The sequence below is a fragment of the Dipodomys spectabilis genome, unplaced genomic scaffold, assembly GCF_019054845.1.
Source record: "Dipodomys spectabilis isolate Male_0828 unplaced genomic scaffold, ASM1905484v1 ptg000047l, whole genome shotgun sequence".
Classification (NCBI taxonomy): domain Eukaryota; kingdom Metazoa; phylum Chordata; class Mammalia; order Rodentia; family Heteromyidae; genus Dipodomys; species Dipodomys spectabilis.
The window spans coordinates 686,742-703,191 of NW_024870724.1; the positions used below are offsets into that span (position 1 = coordinate 686,742).

Below are 16,450 nucleotides of genomic sequence, written 5' to 3' on the forward strand. Positions count from 1 at the left end.
CAGCCCCAGGACTGCCAAAACAACAACAGCAACAACAACAACAATGAACATTTAGTTAGTAAATGCAAAATACAGAACCCATACCTGGAATATATAATTGCTCTGTCCATACTGATACCTGACAATAGTCCCTAATTCATGTACTTTACCTATGTTAGGATACTGTGTTGAAAAAATGTTTTGTTCATTAGGTCACAGCAATTAATGCCAGGAATGTGCTTAGATGTCAGGTGAAGATTAATTCTGGAAATTCAAAGATTCCAAGCTTTTGAGTAGGGTCACTGCTAATCACAATGAGAAGGATAGTCTAAGTGAGATTTGGAAACTGTTTTGGACAGTCATCGCACCAAGAAAGCAGAGGCTAATTATCAGTTGTGACAAAAGTGAAAGAATAACTCCAGATGGAATGAAAAAATGATAGTAACTAAGGTATAGCACAAACCGTTCTAGGGAACCATTTTTGGTTATTGAAGAACGAGTTATCAACTAAGCATACGCCTCATTGCCTTTAGCATTCAAAATTTCCTATGCTAGTTCTTAATCTCTGGGTGATAAATGTATCTGCTTCTATGCTGTTCTTTTATACCTGATCTCCTTTGCTTTCTAAAAATATGTCTTTCTATATTTCTTTATGAACATTTCCTGATACTAAATACACCTACAAAGAGGAAAGAGGATGTTAATTTAAGAGTCCAATAGCTCATGAGTCATTAATGTAACAAAATGGAAAAAGGAGGCATATTTATTGCTACCTCAATTATTCTGAAAAGCTGTCACAACATTTGGTTCAGATTTCTTTCATTCTTTGTCTACATAGTGACATAAAATGCATATAAATGCAAATATGAGCCGGGTGCTGGTGGCTCATGCCTGTAATCCTAGCTACTCAGGAGGTTGAGACCAGAGGATTGTGTTTCAAAGCCAGCCTGGTCAGGAAAGTCCATGAAACACTTATCTTCAATTAAGTCCAGAAATCAGGAAGTGGTGCTGTAGCTAAAGTGGTAGAGTGCTCAATTTGTGCTGAAGAGCTGAGAGACCGTGCCCTGGATCAATGTTCAATCCCCACAACCAACAAAAAAGTGCAAATATGGCTTTAAGTTTCCCCCAAAGGAATGATGAAGTCAATAGTAATCGTCCCAAATGCTTTAGTGGTGCACCTACTTTTGCTGAGTTATTTGTTATGGTTTTTTGCTAAACATAGTCTTTTCTTTAAAAATTGTCAATATTAGCTTTATAATAAACTTCATCTAATATTTTTTGGTTCAAAAGAGAAGTACATACAATTGATGTCACTTAGTTTTCTTACTGTGTTAGTTCAAAGCCAACCCAGGCAAGAGAGTCTGTCAAACTCTTATCTGAAATTAAACACCAAAAAAGACAGAAGTGGACTTTTGGCTCAAGTAGTGGAGTACTAGCATTGGGCCAGGTGGGAAAGAAAGACAACTCTTCAGGGACAGGGGCAAGTCTCTAAGTTCAAGCCCCAGAACCAGCACAAACTAAACAAACAAGCAAACAAAACAAACCCTGGGTATTTCTTTGGGACTCTCCTTAAAATAATGGTTGTCTGAGAAGAGGCTGCTTTTGCTGATCATACTCACTGGATCCTGCTATTTTGGAATCCTTATTGCTATGGAAAACTCAGGACCAGACTAAAGGAATTGATAACTGATTCGTGCAACAATAGAATCATCTCAGGAGTGAAACATCCATCCATAAGACACTTAAAATGTCCATATCTTTGCTTCTTTGCAGTAGAACACTTTTAAAACAAAGTTACTTCCTTTTGTTCTATGCTGGCCTTCAAATGGCATATAGTTTCCTTTTGTAATACTCTCAGACAGAAGTTTACAGAGGAGGTTTATATGAGTAAAGGACATACTCAAAAAAGTCAGGGACAGAGTTTCCTTCCAGCCTAGGATTCTTTTCTTATACAGCAAAAAAGAAAGCAATAGTTAACTTCAACTTTGTCATTTCTCTATGTTCAATTCCTCTCCCTGGATCAGTTTCCACATCCATTAACAGTTACTTCCAGTAACAATTTATGGTGCTGCTCCAGAAAAAAAATGAATGTTTTCTGGCTTCATTGAAATAGCACAAGGACACTTTTGGACATGAGGTAACACGTGTTTCAGAGACAACTTAGTAAAGAGAAATGAAATTTAAATTGCTTATAAATACATTATCCATGAGAACATTTTGTTCAAACTTCTTATATGCTCTGTAAATTAAGGTGAATTTTAAATGGGAAGAAGGTTCTCAGATCTTTTATTGTGAGTCTATGTGCTGTGCATTAATTTCCCAAGTGTACATGACTTAACAGTAAGAGAAACAAAAGCAATTTTAGGAGAAAAAGAAGTTCTTTGTTTATGTATAAGTGTTCAATACAATATAGAAGACGCTACAAATAAGAAAACATTGAAACAATAAAACCAAGTCCAGTATGTAGATTTATGGGAGTGAAATAGAGAAAGCATTACTCCTAAGTGGAACATGAAGCATGAGGCCACTCCCTTTCTAAATCACGCTTGCTAATCATGTAAATGTGCAAAAAGGAGAATGGAAGAATGATTCTGTTTCCAATGCAAGTCAGATATGGGAGAATAGACTTAACTGGAAAAAAAGAGTCCATCTTGAGAGAACAGGAATTATAATAGGAATGAACCTGGTGGCTAAGATCACACATCTTTTTCATTCCTTTTCTGATATTCTTTTGTTGTTGTTGTTGTTGTTCTTCTTCTTCTTCTTGTTATTGTTCCTGGCACCTGAAATATGGGACAGGGTGCTGTCCATCTGAAACACAGCTCAAGGCTAGTGCTCTTCCACTTGAGCCACAGTGCCACTTCCAGTTTTCTGGTAATTATTGGAGAAAAGAGTCTCCAGGACTTTCCTACCCATGCTGGCTTTAAACCCCAATCCTCAGATCTCACAACAACTTGGTTTATGATCACATTTCTAACAGTGAACACTCAGGATATGTAATGTATGTGTTCATCTAACTTTATATGAATCCTTGAGTCAAAAATCTGGGCTACAGGTTAGACTTTACACTCACAAAAGTGTTTGAAGTTTGAAAGTTGATACTCCTGGAAAAATAAAACCTAAGAATGTAAAGGAGTCTGGGAAGTTCAATTTACATCCAGCTTGGACAGTATAGGCTTTGAGACACTACATATAATTAACCAGCCAAAAGCTGGAATACAAGTCACGAGCAAGATTGCTGAATAACAGCTTTAGGTTTTTGCATACATACATACAAACATACATACACACACAGAGGCACTTATAGGTGCACACAAAAATACACAAATGAAACAACTCTCAGAATATGTAGAAAAGTTAGAAAACAATAGAAAATAGGTCCTGAGTACGACTAGAATCAAGTGATAATTTTTAATATTAGAAAGCCCTCAAGTGAACTTTCCCCCAAAGTTGAGAATATTACATAGGTAGGAACCAGAGATGTAAGAGAGTCAAGTAATCATTATTAACGGGATAGGATCCTTGGTGGAATGAATCAGGGAACCTTGCAGGTGCATCTGAAAATGCTCATATCCTGTGTCAAATGTAAAAACATCTTTGAAAATAGTACATAAACAGTCTGAGCAATCAGTCTAGTGGATAAGATCATAGGAGAAGTTCAAAATTGCTAGTCTGTTTCTAGGTTAAATAAACAAACTATGGCAGGGCAATGTGATACAAGCCTGGAATTCTAGCACTCAGACAGGAGATTAGATAGTGGAATTACATAACGATACCTTCCCTGGACCAGGTAGAATAATTTTGTCTCAGTAAAACAAACCAAACAACAAGAAAGCATACACAGTTCAGAGTTTGGGCTAATTTTGTCATTATGTTTTGAGAAGTCAAGTTTCAGAATGAATGCAACTCATATATATCCTCACTTGCGTTTTAAATGCTCTCATCATTACAGAACATTCCTAGATGCAAAATAGCTCATGATTCCGATCCAAAAATTTGCAAAAGTAGATAAGCATCATTCTGTTGGATTCCAAATAAATGTTGAAGGATTACAAAAGCTTAAGTCTGGAGAAATAGCAAAGTTCGTCTAATGTAGGACTTTGTAGACCTTGTTAAATTAGAATTTAGGTTTAAAATATATTTTTTGGTTTTATTTGTAATTTCATATTCCATAGGATACTACAAAATTCTTTTTAAGGAGAGGGATTAATTGAAAAATTCACAAATGATTCTGGCATTCTATTTGCCTAGATATTCTTTCAAGAGTGTTATAATTAGAACATAGTTACTAGATAATTCCCACAGGTCATGTACACCATGTTAATGGGAATAATCTACACAGAGTTGCCAACAAATGGATGACATTAATTTATATATTTAGAAAAAACGATTTTTAAGGGTTTGGTTTAATATGGTATGAAGAGAGTAATTGTGTGACATCTTCTTTCTTCTACCTATATGTAACACAGGAAGCCATTTCCTTATTTACGTGCCTCTGTATACATGGAGAAAAATGCTAGGTTTGGGGTTTGTTTTCAATTTAGATTTTGTTTTATTGGTTCGTCCTAGAGCTTGAACTCTTGGCCTGGAGAGAGTTTCTGAGCCTGTTTATGTTCAAGGCTCGTGCCCTACCACTTCAACCTCAGTGCCATTTGAGTCTGGCTTTTGTGGAGAAGTTTTTTGGAGATAAGATTCTAAGAAACCTTCCTGTCTGGGTGGGCTTTGAACCATAATTTTCCTATCTTAGCATCCTGAATATCTATGATAGCTAAAAAAGTATAAATATAAATAATATTTGCACGTGTTGTGATCCCAAGAATACCAGTGGTGGAAAAATAATGCAGCTCAGTTTATTGTAGTGTTCTTTTCAGAACAAGGAGGGCGTCACATTAGCAGAGGTGTAGTATTTTGTCAAAATAGAGATAAGGTATTCATGATGTGAATTAAGTAATTTTAAAGTGCCCCTTACAAGTTGGAAACTGTTAGGCTATGATGACTTTATGGCATAAATCTTGGGATTTATGCCATAGAAATAATAGCTTTCTCTGATAAACAATTGCTAAGTTCCCTTGCATTTCACAATTGCTTACTGCTAATTCCTGCATCTCAAGGAATTGGGGCCCTGAAATATAGGAAATGACAAATTGAGATGGGTCTTCAATTACTTTGTGTTGACATGTTGCATGGGCCTTGGTAAGAAGTCTTGCCCTTGTTATCTGATGATGCAGGTACCTGGGACCTGGGATCCTATGACCCATGGGTCCTGCAGAAGAATAATATGCTTTAGGCATCTTAGCAAAATTTGGGCATAATCAGTAGGAATGCTTCAGAAATATGGAGAAAAAGTTTGGGATTAGCGAGTTAAAACAATAAACAGAGCAGCAGAGTAAAATTCATTATAGATTAGAGGAAAACATTTTTTTTACCATGTGAATTCAGAAGACCCAGAACAGTTAGAATGTATTACAAGTTTATACTAAAGACATTGCATTGATACTTTTTTATATTCTAATATATATTTTAAACCTAATTGTTTATATTCCAATCCTATTTATTGGAATAAATATCAATTTATTTGTCAAATTATCAACTAATTCTAGTAAGTTTCATTGTGTGAAATATAAAATCAGCACATATAAATATAAAATATATAACTATATTTAATATAATTAAAAGACACACGTTTTGCATTGTTCTGTTGTAGTTACTGTATCAAAGGCAACTCTGTTTTAAGTATTATTCCATTATCTCTGCCTCAGTGTTTGATAGAGTTAGACCTAAAGCTTTACCATTTGTAGATTTACAGCATGTAGGCAAGGGGAAACACTGTGATTAAAACATTATCAATTTAATGCCTAATAATGAGGAGAAACATATGGACTTCTCCTGCAACTATGAAAATATTTGGTGATAAAAAGGCAGTAGTGTAAGTTCCTGCCTGGTTGGATGGTAGACAATCCAGGACATTAAGTAATCATGCATATGAACAATTTTTTCACCTTCTTGGCTTTAGTTACTGTTGAAATGGAAGGTATAATAAAAATTATATTTTGATAAAATACCTTCTAGTCTGAACAGTTCTGTTTGAACTGTTCATCTCTCTATCATCCCTTGTAACCAAGATTAGTTTTGTTCAAGTAAGACAATTTACGTTTTCAGGGTAAGATATTCTGGTTGGTCTGTTCCCACATGGAAGAAGTGTAAAGGCTCAGGTAGACATTTGTGCCAGTAACACCTCATTTGGGAAAATGTCAGCTGAAGAAGTTTAGAAGTAGCTCTTAAGCAATGCTTACTTTGAATTCATTAGGTCCACAAAGCTAATTCAGTTGGATAAATAAGTACTTGAAAAAGCCATCACCTTTAGACCTATCTATAAATAATTGAGAGTACGATAAAATTCCAAATAAAAAGACTTGATAGTCATTGACAAAAAAAATTTGCAAATGTGAGCAATCGACTGATCAATACAATTTTTCCAATATTCACAGAATTTTAGGGAAATAAGATCGATAGCATTGTTAGGAACAAGAAGGTTTCCTTGTTACAAGTAGGCACCCATAGATATAAGCCTGTATAAAGATTGCATCATTAACAACTTAAATTTAGAGGATACTACATGCATCAGCAGCACGTATACTCAAATTACAATACAGAGACTAACATGGCACTTGCAAAAGGATAATAAGAAAATTTGAGAAGTATTCCATATTTTTCATTTTTCAGATGCAAGAAATGAAAAACAGTTATTAAAAGGTTGATTACAAAATTACAAGTGTAACAATACACGTAATTCATATAATTAAATTTAGTTTGACATCAGTGTACTAAATCTTCAGCTCAGAAAGGCGTTTGCATAGCATAAAATTTACAAAACTTCAAATTAGACAACATTGTCATTTTATCCCAAAGAAAAATAAAGACCTAGAAAAAATAAGGAATCAAACTGTTTCTATATGGAATGCAATCGGAAAGGACACATTAATTAACCTATATATTATAAAGTAATGTAGAATTCAAAGTATATCTAGGAGAAAATAAAATAAATTATGAACATTATGCAAACATAGAATATAGAATATTTTAAAATATACTTTTTCAGACAAGCACCAGAAATATTTTGCTTTCTGTACTATTCATTTCAACAGGTAAGTTAAAATTATTTCTGATTAAAAAATCACAAACTCTGAAGAAATCATTATACATGTATACAAAAACTATTGAATACATTTTGACATCCAATGCAGGCAATTCATTTGGAAGAATTCCGCGGAATCCATGAATTTTTACAGTAAAATATTGGTGTTGCCGGGCACTGGTGGCTCATGCCTATAATCCTAGCTACACAGGAGGCTGAGATCTGAGAATCATTGTTCAAAGCCAGCCTGGAAAGGGAAGTCTGTGGTACTCTTATCTCCAATAAACCACTAGAAAACTGGAAGTGGAGCTGTGGCTCAAGTGGTAGAGTGCTCACCTTGAGCTGAAAAGCAGAGGGATAGCTCTCAGGCCCAGAGTTCAAGCCCCATGACAGACCAAAAAAAAAAAAAGATATTGCTCTTATTTGTTTTGTGAAAATATTTTGTAGGGACACAAAAGATGGACTTGCATTTTTGAAATTTAAGAAACTTAACCCGAACATTAGGACTTTGTTGAACAATTTGTACAGCCCTCCACAACTTCATAGAGGTAGTGATACATACTTATCCTTTTGGCAATATCAAATGCAGTTTCTTCTATGTTGTTCTTCAGGCCTGGTTTTATATAATGGTTCAACAGAAGGAGATCCAGCGTATCTTTGCTATCGCAATTCTCAGCAGCAAGATACAAGGGGATCAAGAGGCCTTTAGTTTGGGCATTGGTATCTGTATCATGATGAAGTAAGAAAGAAGCCACTCTGGTATTATTCCACGTATATGCACTGTGCAGGGGTGTCCAGTCATCTACAATTATTGTATGTGCCGCTTGAGACACCAACTCACTGACAATGTCTCAGTGTCCACTGTAGGCTTCTCAATGAAGAGGGGTATACTCATCGTCATCCCTACTATTCACATGAGTGGCCATTTGGAAAGAAGTCTCCGCACTGTATTAAGCCGAATATTTTTGGCAACCCAATGAAGAAATTTGCTTGGATCTTTCTCCATTTTTTTTATTTAATTGATACCATTCCTTACTTTTTCATCTTGTTCCTCATATTCCTAAGAATTGCCTAACCAGAGACTTTGAGAGCCAGTGGGAATGAGGTATCCATGTATTTCCCTATTAGTTCACATTGGTTGAACTGGTCAGAAATATCTGGTGAATTTTCTGCATCTGTTTATTCACCATGATTTATTTTCTCTTTTTCCAATTTTACTATTCGAAATTATTCTAACCGGAGAGTAAGGAATTGTTAGAGAACAGAGGAAAGATGTTCCTCCGTATTCAAATGTACACACTGAAAATGAGGACCAGTGATGTCTTCATGTGCAGTTTATTCTAGGAAAATAGGAAATAATGCCTTCTATATAAATGATTTGTTAAATGGCAGAGCAAAAAGTGTAATGATGCAACCAAAAATATAAAAGCAAAATAAATTAGGATAATTATGGAACAATCATATTATTTATGAGAACCAAGAAAGGGAAAAAGAGAGAGACAGATGTGCAATGACCTATCTAGCCACAAAATCCATGCCTCTGATCAATTTATAGACCAAACAAAATTTTATTTTTTAAAAAAGATGGAAATAGAATTTATGTATTTACTTGAAATTAGTAAATACATTTTTAGTAGCCTACATAAAGAGATATAACTTTGACCAAATTACAGACAATAAACTAAATCCTTGATAATTCTAATAACAAATCTGACTGAAATCAGTTGAATCACACTTTTCCTGTACAATGAAGGAATAGGAAGGTAGTCAAGCAGCAGAGAAGGCAGGGAGATTGTATCTGTGACAAAACTTTGTGGGAATTGGTATTGAGGATTTCTTACTGGTGATCCACTTGCAATGGAAGCATGATTCTGAACTATTGATTTAATCATTATATTCTACAAGAAGATAAATGAGAATTGATAGTTAAGGACTACTAATACATTTTGACCTTCTCACTAAGCACGTTCAATCATCTAAATCACATGAAGACAATAGATAGCCCTCCTTTTTAGATGAAAGCAAGTGTCTTTAAAAAAAAAAAAAAACAAGGAATGTATGTAGTCATGCAAAGGACTTCTATTTTACCAATGCCTCATACAATTTTCTAATGTTGGGTACCAATAAATAATGGATCTATCAGAAAGCTCTTAAAGCTAATATGTTCAATAGTGAGTTCTCTTACACTATATCATGGTATTGTTTGGGTATGGTCTGAAGAATAAATTTACATTACTAACTTGAATTTCTGACAGGACAATATCACCACTGTACATCTTGCTTCTATACTCTCATTTTTAAATTACTATCTAAGTATGTGCATTAGATAACTATTGAGGAAAAAATAGGAGCCACACTGATGGCTTATGTCTTTAATAGTAGTTAAACAGAAAGATGAAATCTGAGGATTGTGGTTTGAAAGCAGACCAAGAAAAAAAAGTCCATTAGAATCTGATTTGAAAGTAACCAGCAAAAGCTAAAAATGGAGCTGTGGTACAAGCAGTAAAATGCTAGTCTTGAGAAAACTGAAACAAAAAATAAATTCTGGGACAAAGCCAGGCCTTGAGTTCAAGCCCTAGTATTAACACCAAACAAATAAATTAATTAATAAGGTAATTTATTAATTAAAAATAAATTAAGTGGTCACATGTGGAGAAGCAGGTAAAATGTAACATGCGTGGTGATGGTTTATGTATTATTTTGTAATAAGGCATATTATCATTTGTCCTAATCACTAAAATTTTATTTGAACTTTTTTGTACAATAAATCCTGAATTTAGCATGCATGTATATGTGTGTGTACATGTGCGAACATGTGTGTATGTGTATATGTGTGCATGTGCTGTTGCAATGTTGCTTGCCAATGTGGACAGGGTGAAGCTGAAAAGAGCTAACTGTGTTGCAATGTTTTTATATATCAGTGTTCTGTCATGTCTTTTCAGTGGAACCACCCTTCTGTATATATTATTTGTCTAATAATAACGTCATCATAATCAAAGCATTTATAACATTAAGTTAGATAAAGAGAACGCTTTCAGCTCTTATTGTATGTTGGGTAAGAAGATACAGACATAATTAGGTAGTAAGTTATTTTGGTGTAAGTTGATTATCAGTACAAAATACGTATGTGACTTCTTAAATTGGTTATACTTTTAAGATACACTCATGGAGTGATTTGGACCGACTTGACCAAACAGGTATTACTCTCTGGTTATTCCTGTGAAACACAAGTTGGATAAACTCTTTCTGTATTTCTGTTGAAAATAACTTTCTTTGCAAGATCATATCTATTCTCACTAAGAGATAATCAAACCCATACTATGTTTGAACATCTCATCTTATTGTCTGAAAATAAGTATTGTGGATATGCTTGTTAGATATTCCTTTCAAAAACGAATAAACAAAAAGCATGTGTCATGTCCAGATTGTGGATGCATTTGAAGGTATTTTGTACATGCACAGGGATCTTTACTAATGGCTCTTTTGTGGGAGTAACTATGGCAACTTTAACAAAAAAGGCTTTTTGAATATCTTTTCCAATATACATAACATCCCAGAGCAAGTCTTGCAATTTCTGAAAATCCTTTGAATATTTTAGTATTATTTCATTTCATTGACTATAGAGCCAAAATTTCTGAAATAAATATTGTTAAGATCTGAAAATGTAAGTGGGTATATAGTCTTTTTTCTGCGTCATTTTATGAAAACCCAGTTTTTATGAAAGTAAATGGAATAGAATAAAAGAATGTAAGTGACTTGGGTAAGCTAATTATTAGTATAACTTTGTTTTCTATTAACAGTCCATTGAATGTACATGATGCAGTTAAATTATTTCCTTTGTGTCTCTGTACTTCAGTTAGTTTTATAATCTTTATAGTTATGAGTGAGTTTTTGTATAAATAAAGGTCTTTTAAAACGATTAGGATTAACCTGTGTTTTGTGTCCTACTCCCAAGAAAATGAGTTATTTTTAAGTGTTAATAGTTTATCATTATCATTATCATTATCATAGGGAATCATTATCATTTTCATAGGGAATTTTAAAATGCAGTAGTATTGATGTCTTTTTAAACCAATTGTATTCACAAGTTGGAGAGTCTTTAATTCATACTTAGGTCTTGGTTTCTATGATTTTTAACCTCTCATTCCTAACATTAATGATAGGTCAGACTGCATTCTTGGGTATATGAAAGGTAAAATATTTATCTGGGGTAAAAGTGATTTTTATATCAGTCTTTCTTTAATAACATTTTAAAGTAGTACATTTCTCTAAAAATGTTGGGTATAAAAACCAATCAAAATACTTCTAATGGTAAACAATTTAGGTGAACTACAATGTGGAAATGATTGCTCCAAAAGACCTGCAGTCTGTTTCCGTCAGGAATTGGGCAGGTCATTCTTTCAGTAAGACTGTATTAACTAGAGATGGGGTCACCAGGCAGTGCAGTGTTGAGTGAAGGGATAAAATATGATTTCTACTATTTTGAGCTAGAAATCAAGAATGTTATAGTTTAGCAATTCCTTTCATCAAGGAGGTATAAGTGATTATGAACTTGGAGTTTTCATATTATAGTTACTTATTTTCTTTTTTTGTTGTTTTTGTTGGTCATGGGGCTTGAACTCTGGGCTTGGGTACTGTCCCTGCGCTCTTCCACTCAAAGCGAGCACTCTACCACTTGGACCACAGTGCCACTCCCAGTTTACTAGTGGTTTATTAAAGGTAAGAATCTCACAGTCTGTCCTGCCAGAGCTGGCTTTGAACCACAATCCTCAGATTTCAGCCTCTTGAGTAGATGGCTTTTTAGGCATGAGCCACCAGTATCCGGCTTAGTTACCTATTTTCTAAGAAAGATAAAGTGAAATATTATTAGAGTGTGCACAATAATTTTGGGATATTTTCCTAGAATTAGTAGACTGTATGCTGGTATTTAGTTACAAAATAGAATGAGGTTATTTGATATGGTGGGAATAGACCGCAGGCTGACAGTTACCGTGTGTGCAATGTTGTACTAGTAATTGTAACTCTGAAGACTTAATATCATCATCTTAAAATTAAAAATAGAAGTAGTTCCACTTTATGGGATTATTGTGAGGATTAAATTAGATACCAAAGGTAAAGTACTTGGAAAAACAATCAGAGTTTGATACTTTCTACCTGTTATTTTATCATGTGATATATTCTAATATTTTTACTGCGATTTTTATATTGTGTCTATTTAGGATATGCAAAGTGATATATTCATATTAATTGCGTTGTTCACTTTTATGTCATTATGAGGAAAATACCTGCAAAGAAAATTTCTGAGCAGGAAATTATCATATTGACTCATTGTTTAAGATCAGATGTCTCCATCGTTTTTTTTTTTTTTTTTTTGGTTTTTTTTTTTTTTGGGTCCGGTCATGGGGCCTGAATTCTGGGCCTGGGCGCTGTCCCTCAGCTCTTCAGCACAAGGCTAATGCTCTACCACTTGAGCCACAGCGCCATTTCTGGCTTTTTTTTCTTTTTGCTTATGTGGCACTGAGGAATCGAACCCAGGGCCTCTGGCATGCAAGGCATGCGATCTACCACTGAGCCACCTTCCCAGCCCCATCGTTTTTAGTTATATTTTTATAAAATAGTTGTACAAAGGGTTTTCCATTCAACGAATCTGTTTATAATTACAATGGATCTTTACATAACTTTCTCACATCCTTCCAAACCTCACCCCACTTTCATTTTTTCTAGTTTCATACTATCTGCATTGAATATTATGGCTTCACTCTCTACTTCCAGAAGTCTATTTAATCCTTCCCTTTGACTTCCCCTCACCTTTTCCAAGTGATAGTCTCCTGGTATTCATTCTGTTGGATTAAAAGTTCACTTTTATAAGAAATTACATCTTTTAAATACTCCTCTGCAGTGCTGGGAAGGTGGTTCAGTGGTAGAGTGCTTGCCTTGCATGCCTGAGGCCCTGGGTTCGATTCCTCAGCACCACATAAGCAAAAAGAAAAAAGCCAGAAGTGGAGCTGTGGCTCAAGAGGTAGAGCGCTAGCCTTGAGCTGAAGAGCTGAGGGACAGCACCCAGGCCCAGAGTTCAGGCCCTATGACCGAACCCAAAAATAAATAAATAAATAAATAAATAAATACTCCACTGCAAATAGCATGCTTTGATTAATACTGTTGTTTAACTTGCATAAAATACTGGCTTCCAAATACACACCCTTGGTGTGTCTGGCTCTGACTTCGTTTACTTAACATAATTTTAGATCTATCCATTTCTTTGCAAATGCTGTAACAGTCTTTATAATGGATGAGTGCAGCCTAATTGTATATTTGTGCAACACTTTGTCCAACCATCCCTCCACTAAAGGTCGTCTGGGCTGTTTCCATAAGTCCTCTACGGTGAATAGTGCAGTAGTGAACATGATTGTGAGAGCGATTTTACTGTAACCTTTTGGAAGAATTCATAACTATTTTTATGTGAGCAATCCTCTAGCCAATTTTCCAGAATAAGAATATCCCTTTCTTCATCTCCATCACAACGTTTATCAAGTCCTCAAAAACACACTACCGCCTACAGGTCTCAATCAGCTAAAACCACTCTGTGCCCATATTCTTTGTTGTTGTTGTTGTTGTTGTTTTTTCTGTCCAGTCGAGGGGCCTGAACTCTGGGCCTCTCTGGTGCTGTCCCTCAGCTTTTCTGCTCAAGGCTAGCGATCTACAACTGGAGCCACAGCACCACTTCCAGCTTTCTTCTTTTTGCTTATGTGGTGCTGAGGAATCAAACCCAGGGCCTCATGCATGCAAGGCAAAAGCTCTACCACTGAGCCACTTTACTAGCCCCAATGTGCCCATATTCTTTTAACACATTTTTTCATAATTTTACACATAATTTAGTGAGAATCTTCTATGTACTTTCCTAATGTGGGAATAAGGGATATGACAATAGAGTAAAAGTAAGAGATATGGAATTTAATTAGCTATTATCATATTTAAAATAATTTTCAGCTCTAACTCATAGTCTCACTATTATTTTAATCGTTATTTGATTACTTCACATAACCGCTAAATTATAACATATGATTTAAATACAAAGGCAAAAAAGTGTGGTTTTACTTTGACACTCATGTGTGAGGATGCACAATATGGGCAAATAAAGGGATAGGAATTAATAGTCATTATCCATTTTGTTAAATGGTTTTCTCAAACTGATTCTCACAATTCATATTTCATTCAACAAGAAACATGACAATTCCCTTTGCTTTGCTCCTCATTAAACTTGTTTCCATGTTATTTTATAATGAAGGATGATTTCATAAATCTACTGTAGATATAAAAATATGTTAAAATATTTCTATATGTATGCATTGATATAAACATACACACATATATTATAAAGGTTATAATGATAAATTATAACATCTGTAACTGTACAATTTACTAAATTGTTAAAAAAATGGATGGCTCAGGCCTGGAATCCTGGTTATTCAAGAGGCTGAGATCTGACGATCATGGTTTGAAGCCATCCTGGGCAGGAAAGTCCATGAGCCTCTTATCTCCAAACAACCAACAGAAAATCAGAATTGGAACTGTGGCTCAAAGTAGTAGAGTGATAGCCTTGAGAGAAAAGACTCAGAGATATCACCCAGGCTCTTAGATCAAGAACTAAAATCTCCCCCAAAAAAGTATTTAATTTACACCTGTGTAAGTAGAGTATTTCCTTCACCCAAATGCACATCCATGCTCATTTGCAAGGTAACTCTGTTATGTCTGGAGTACCACATAATATTATCACTTAAGTACAAAGCATTGCAACATGGGTAAACTCTATCTCTCTCATGCATTTTTCTCCACTCAAATATTCAAATCTTACAATTATTCCCATTATTTAAAATCATAGTTTTTTTCTTTAATACCCATAATATTAGAATTGGAATTGAGTGTCTTGTGTCTCCTAAATGGATCTTCTTAACACTTTGGCATGACCCAGCCCTAAATTATCCTGATTAACTTTCAGATAGAATCTCGCTTCCTACTTGTGTATGATCGTGGGCTCAATCTACTTCATGTTATTCTTCCTGGAATTTAGAATAACAGGTGCCTGGCATTGTGTACAAATCTTTCTGTCCAGTCTGAGCTTTAACCACTATCCTCACAACAGTAGACTCCCATGTAGTCAGGATTTTGATAAGCTTATCATAGCTATTTAAAAAAAATCTTTGCATTTCCTGCAGGTTCTTGAGTACTGAGTTAACTTGTTTTCTTGGGTTGTTTTTTTTCTTTTGAATGTGTGTGTTGAGTTGTTCTTCATTTTTCCTTTTGTTTCCTTCACTCAAGTTCTTACCTATAGTGCTGAGAAACCAATTTTTTCTCAAGATAGTCAAGGTGAACATTATTTATTCCAAAACAATTCCAGTAATATTTAAACACCTTCAGGAATTTCGAGAAGATGGTGGAGAAGAGCCTGGTGGCTAAACAAGTTCTCGCGTAGAAAGCAGTTCTAGTGTTCCAGTGAACAGTCCTAGGCACACCAAGTGTGCCATCACAGTACAGAGAGTTTGACCAGAGAGGGAAAATCCAGGTAAAGAGACAGATCTGAGCATTTTCCAGCAGCCATGGCTGGGGCGGCTGGGGCAGCTGTGGCAGCTGTGGTGGCGTCCAAAGCAACCATGCCTACAACCCAGAGAGTCTGGGACAAATACGAGCAGATTTTACTCAACACCAGCAAGAACTGACAAGTAGCAGATATCTTCATCTTGCAGATAGCAGACCAGAGGCTACCTAGGAACCAACACTCCAGCGTGAGTACAAAACTGACATCCTCATTCCTTCTCAAAGGGAACAGAGGAGGGAAAGCCACCCCTCCCCCCAACACTGGAGATATCCATCTTTGATACAGACAAAGGCCTGGCTAAGCAGTTACCTCTAACTCAGTCCTTTGATGAAAACAAAAGAGTCATTTAGCGAGTCACAAGTACATACCCTGACCTGCCATTCTCAACTTCACCCATGGGAAAGTCACCATAAGCAGGCAGAGAAAGCTACACCCCCGAAGGAGTGGCTTTCTTCACTGGGTAAACAGAGCCAGAGGCTGCCCCTGCCTACGGCAACCCTGACAATCAATTGAAAATCAGTAAACATAAACCCTGAGAATGGCTACAGGCTGGGCTCTGTGAATGTCTCAAAAGCTAGCCTCTCAGGGAAAAGCTACTGTTTGCTGAAAGGCCTCAACTTTACCCAGAACCCAGCCTTATCACAGCAACTCTAAACTAGAGGAAACAGCCATCTCCCTCTTTTATGATACTCAAAGCAGATCTACCTCCCACTGAACTAGCCTGGAAGGTGGTTCATAAAATC

At 35.5% G+C, this 16,450-nt stretch overlaps 1 pseudogene; it reads left to right on the forward strand.

Annotated features, from left to right (window-relative positions):
* The first annotated feature begins 6,595 nt into the window (after positions 1 to 6,595).
* Positions 6,596 to 6,692, forward strand: LOC122107187 (annotated as a pseudogene).
* Positions 6,693 to 16,450: the final 9,758 nt, after the last annotated feature.